Source organism: Hippoglossus hippoglossus, chromosome 7, assembly GCF_009819705.1.
Source record: "Hippoglossus hippoglossus isolate fHipHip1 chromosome 7, fHipHip1.pri, whole genome shotgun sequence".
In the NCBI taxonomy this organism is placed as follows: domain Eukaryota; kingdom Metazoa; phylum Chordata; class Actinopteri; order Pleuronectiformes; family Pleuronectidae; genus Hippoglossus; species Hippoglossus hippoglossus.
Genome location: NC_047157.1, coordinates 117,518 through 123,517, shown reverse-complemented (window position 1 = coordinate 123,517; position 6,000 = coordinate 117,518).

Sequence of the window (6,000 nt, the reverse complement as noted above, 5' to 3'; positions counted from 1 at the left end):
ACCACTGAACATCAGGGCGCCCTTGTACAACTTGTCACACTTCTCACAAATCCACCTGTCCTTTTGCGTATCCTGATATCGACCGGCCCTTCACGCTACATACTGACGCATCAGGCCAGGCCTAGAGCTGTCCTTTACCAGCGGCAGGATGGAAACTGAGTCGTTGGATATGGTTCGAGAACGTTGACACCAGCTGAACACAATTACCATCTGCAAAGTGGAAAACTCGCGTTTCTTGCATTGAAATGGGCTGTGTGCGAAAAACTTTACTATGCCCCACAATTCACTATCTACACAGACAACAATCCGTTGACCTACGTCAAAGCAAAGCTCAATGCGGTTGGTCACCGGTGGGTTGGGGAACTGGCAGACTTCCGATTTGACATCAAATACAGGCCAGGAGAGTCAAACGTCGACAAAGACACCTTGTCTCGCCTACCTTTGGATATGGAGCAATATGAAGAGACTTGTACAGAGGAGCTCTCACAAGAGTCACTGCATGCTACATGGAATGGGAGTCAGGTAGTGGAAAGAAAAGATGTGGCCTGGGTTGCAGCCCTCAATATCTCATCCACTGACCCTAACCAACAGTCTCTTTCTCACATGCCAACTATCAGTCAAGATGATCTTGTGAGGGCTCAAAGACAGGATCAAGCCATAGGGAAGATAGTTGAGTTGAAGGAGTCAGACACAAAATTAACAGATGACGTACAAAGGACTGTAAATGGAGACACCTGAAAGCTGTTTCATGAGTGGAGCAGGTTATACATGGCAGATGGCCTCCTTTACAGATGGACGAAGGAGCAAAGACAGTTAGTTCTCCCTTCCAAATACAGGACACTAGCTCTGAAACATCTACAGGATGAGATGGGCCATGTCGGCACAGAAAGAGTGCTCCATCTTGATAGAGAAAGGTTTTACTGGCCCTTTATGTCTAAAGAAATAGAAACTTTTGTCACAATAAAAAGTCCAAGCATTAAGTCTAAGAAACCGACAACACAGATCCGAGCTCCTATGGATAGCATCCCATCCAACTCCCCTCTAGAGCTTGTGTGTATCGACTATTTGCACCTGGAAACCAGTCAGGGTGGGTTTGAGTATATTCTAATGGTGATTGACCACTTCACTAGATTTGCTCAGGCATATCCCACAAAGAACAAGAGTGGAAAAACAGCTGCCGAGCGCATTTTCAATGATGTCATACCAAGATTTGGATATCCATCCAAATTCCATCATGACCAGGGGCATGAATTTGAGAACAAACTGTTTCAAACATTGCAACAACTGTCTGGAGTTGGTCACTCAAAAACATGGCCTTAACACCCCCAAGGAAGCCCGGCTGAACCGCACCATACCCCAGATGTTGAGAACATTGACAGAACGTGAGAAGCTGCGGTGGAAGGATAACCTCCTGCATGTGATACATGCATACAATTGTACCAGACATGAATCTACTGGCTATTCACCTTTTTTTCTCCTCTATGAACATCACTCACATCTCCCAGTAGACCTGCTGTTTGCGTTAGATGGAGGAAAGGAACCATACTCACCGATAGGGTATGCAGAGAAATGGGCTGAAAGGATGTCAGAAGCCTACCCGATCGCCAGTGAAAATAGAAGGAAATCCAGTGCAAGGGGCAAGGTGACATAGGACAAGAAGGCAAAGGGAGTTGTATTGCAACCAGGAGATAGGGTTCTGGTCAGGAACCTCCATGAACGTGGAGGACCAGGCAAATTGAGATCATTCTAGGAGTAGTTTGTTTACGTAGTCAAGAGTCAACTAGCTGATAATCCAGTATACGTAGTCGGTCCTGAGACTGGAATAAAGCAGAAAACCAGAACACTGCATCGCAACCTCCTATTCCTGGTGAACGACCTACCTGTCGATGTGACTCCACCTCATGCCAGGTCTGTCCCTGAAAGAAGGACACATCACAGACAAAGACAAAACAGAATAACAGAGACGATGACTGCAACACCGGATATTGGTTAAGAATACCTGCAGGAACAGCAGAGAAAAGACTTAGAGACTAAGACTAAGAGAAACTTACCATGCCCCAGAGGAATCCTACCCAGAAGCTGGTGAAAGACTCAGCTGTTCGAATACCTACAAGGGAAGAAAGTGACACTGTACTTGAATATGCGGCAGATCCTGCCTATTACTTGAAGAAAGTGGGACCGACACCAACGAAAACCTACGTGCTCTCACCAAACCTGAGGAAGAGGATCTGAACGACGGACACCCAGATTCGGACTCAGAGGAACGACCCTTGACCAACCCTGTAGAGCAGGGGTCTTCAACTAAATTGCAAGAGGTCCAGACATCAACCATCCTCCCCTTCTGGGGTCCGGATAATTAGAGACGTACAAATATGGGCTCTGACTAAATCAGTTTAATTAACATTTTTATTGCACAAGGTTGCTTTTGTAACAATACAAAATCAAACACAAACTGGCAAAAATACAATGCCTATGCTGGACAAACATGAAACAAAGTGCAATAAACATTTTGTCTTGGAATTTGCATATAGGCCTACATTCCTTTTAACCATAAAGATGTAACATCCTCAAAGACAAACATATAAAGTGCTTTAGGTTGAACTGAGCTTAACAACTACTTAAAGATTGAAGCAAAAATTCTTAGAAAAAGTAACAAGAAATTATTTTCATAGGTTCATTCACATGTAGCCTATTGTCTGTATGCCTACTTCCCTAATTCAGTGGGAGAAATTGGCTTTAGCTTTCTCTGCTAGTATTTTGAACCTTGGGAGGAATGGGGTCAGTGCCATTCTCAAACAGGCATGTAAATGTTCATTAGTCATTCTTGAACGGTATTTGGTCTTAATAATGTTAAGACCAACCCCCTTCCTGCCCCTGCACCAAGGCTGGCGGTAAAGCCAGCGTCCCCTGCACCCGCAGCAAGGTTGGCGGTGAAGCCGACGCCCCCTGTCCGTGCACCCAGGCTGGCGGTGAAGCCAGCGTCCCCTGTCCCTGCACCCAGGCTGGCGGTGCAGCCAGCGTCCCCTGCAGCCCTTGTTTCCTCGTCGGCGCAGAGACCGACTTCTGCAGCCCCTGTTCCTGCGTCGGCGGAGAGACCGACGCCTGCAGCCCCTGTTCCCGCAGCCCCCGCCCCGTGTCCCTCGTCAGCGGAGAGGCCGACGCCTGCCGGCCCTACAGGCCCTGGTCCGGTAGCCAGGGCGCCAGGGCAGCGTCACCCACTGGCCCGGCCTCCGGAGAGCCTCGGTGGGTGGGCTGGCTTCCTCTCCTGGTCCGTGGGGAGGGGAGGAGTGTGGCAGTAGACCTTGCCACGGGGCTCTCCCCCACACAGCCAGAGACGGAAGTGTTGCTTTTTAACATCTTTATTCGTCAACAAACATAAATTCAAAACGCCAACTTAAACTTCTGAGCTTTCCAGCTCCTTAGCTCGCTCCATGTCTGAGAGTGTCCGGGAGTCTCAGTCTCTCTGAGTTCCTTTTTGAGGCAGCGCAGACGCTGCCTTTTAAGCACGAGGACCAATCAGCTAACAGCTCTCACCTGCGCTGATTGATCCTCTGTGGTGCAGGTGAGGGTGCTCTCCCAGCCCCCTCACCTCCACAATTTTTAATGGAGAGTCGCGGTCCAGATTTGGACCGGAGTCCGCCAGTTGGTGACCCCTGCTCTACACTGTCAAGAACTCCATATCCTTCAATTTTGCGGCAGTCTGAAACAACTGACGGGCCACATAATGAAAACTCAGCTGAGCAAATGTATTATTGCTATATTATATTGTTGTCAGACATAACTGTTGAGGAATCTTTGACCATCCTCACACATTACTGTATATGCCACTATATATTATGTATATTGTATTATATCTGTACAGGAGAATAGTGCTTGTCTAATTCCACAGATAGTCCCTTCTCTCTCTAAGCAGTACCCAAGGTCAGGTTATAGATAAAGGGCCAACCAACAGTGCATTGTAGTGTCTCCGTTTAGGGACTTTCATATCTAACTCAGATGCGCCCAGACAGAGTGGCACAAATTCAACTCTTTTGCGTATTACACCAATGGCAAGACATAAGGAAACAATGTGATTTAGGAATGCATAATTAACTATCCAATAGGATGCGAACACCTACATGTAACATAGTATGTGCTGTTAGAATGGGTGACGCAAGTAGAGGAAGATATATGGGGATGCTGTGGGAGACATCTTCAGACTTGGGGGTGACAATTACCCATGTTGCTCTGTTAGCGTTTATATATTGTTTCACCTTCTGGTCTCCTTGATGCATCAAGTCTACATTAAAACCTTCTGCATAAGACATCAGTCACTGCCTGAGTTCTCCTTTCACCAGCTTCCAGAAAACTTCCATAACAGTGTGTATAAAGATGGAAAATTAAGCCAAAATATCTCAGATTCTAGTCCTGCCATCTTGCACTACACATCATTTGGAGTCAGAGCCGTGGTATCCAATTCCCGCTGATGCACACGCTCGAAGAAACATTTTGTGACAATCTATATGACTTAAAATGTATTGTTATGGCCAGCTCATTTTAGGCCACAACAATTAAGTGAGAACTACACAGAGTTTAAATCAAAGCAACATGTTTTAATATTATCAACAGAATAACCAATGTATGGATGTCAGGTCAGTTGTCAGTGTGTGGTGGAGGTGTTGGATGTAGTGGAAGCCATGTGTATGTAGCAGGTGTTGTATGGCGGAGAGCAAAAATACAAATAAAGAGCATGAGCTTGGTTGTCCAGGGAGAGAGCGAGATCAGTTTAATGCAACCTCTCCTTTATACTCTGCTGTGCAGGTGCAGTGATTCCGCCATCAAGAGTAGGCGGAGCATCGAAGTAACCAGGAAGTCAGGTCAAAACAAAGCAGCAAACCACCTGCAACAGAGAACACCGACAGGACAACACATACGGCCAAGGCCGTCACAGTATTAAAGTGTACCTGGACTTTTTAGTTTGGTCCATGTCACAACAACTGACATTAAGGAGGTGAGGTTTATGACATTCTTCAGGCAGCCACCGGGAAGCGATCTTGATTTTTTGGTTTAATTTCTTTATACAGTCTATGATCTTTTCTTCCTATGTATTAGGAGGCAGTTGGAGATGAATAGTGGGCAGGACAGAGTATGTGTGTGATAGTAAGGCAAGGAACTGTAGCAGTTAGAAGTTTGCAAATACCTGTGAAGTAAAAGTGCAATAATGTGCAGTTTAGGTGTTGGTCAGTAAAGATCCTGTGCCCGCCATTGCTGTTAGATGCCCTGGTTAGTTTCACTGGGCTCATTCACCAACCATTCTTAAGTAGAAATTTATTTTTAAAACCCACTTACACAGTTTTTACGAAGATTCCTGACATTCACCAATGTTTTCTTATTTCTGATTTGTTTTATGTAAGACAGAATCTACGGATACTCAAGGGTTACTCTATCGCACACTTTACAACTGAAATGCTTGTGTAAAATAATCAGTTATTTAGTTTTTACTTTTAATTATACAGTTGATAATAACATTTAAATTACCATAATATTTTTCTCATTTTCATCTTAAAAAAGACTGAAAAGTTTCAGTGCAATATTATAATTTTTATAAATGTTGAAGAGGGCAACACAGACACAGAATATTTGGTCTGTACTGCAAAAGATAACACTTTTTAAAACACATGTTGAAGAGGAGAATAGTTAGTCACAAAAATAGTCACCGATCGTTAGTTTTACACATTTGTGTTACATATTAAATGTGTCACATGTTCCATAGTTTTACCGATGCAGCTTTTAGTTAAAATGTTCCGTCCAAGTGTAGTCATTCTGAAAACCGAGTTTATTCTGGTCTGAGAAGAGACCCCATTTTTCTCCACTTACCTGAACTGGTCAAGGCAGATGGTTGCCCACATAAAGTCTGGTTCTGCCAGAGGTTCTTCCAGTTTATAAGGGAGTTTTTTCTTGCCACAGACGTCAGTGCTGCACGTTGTGGGAACTGTTGGGTTTCTCCATAATTTTAAATTC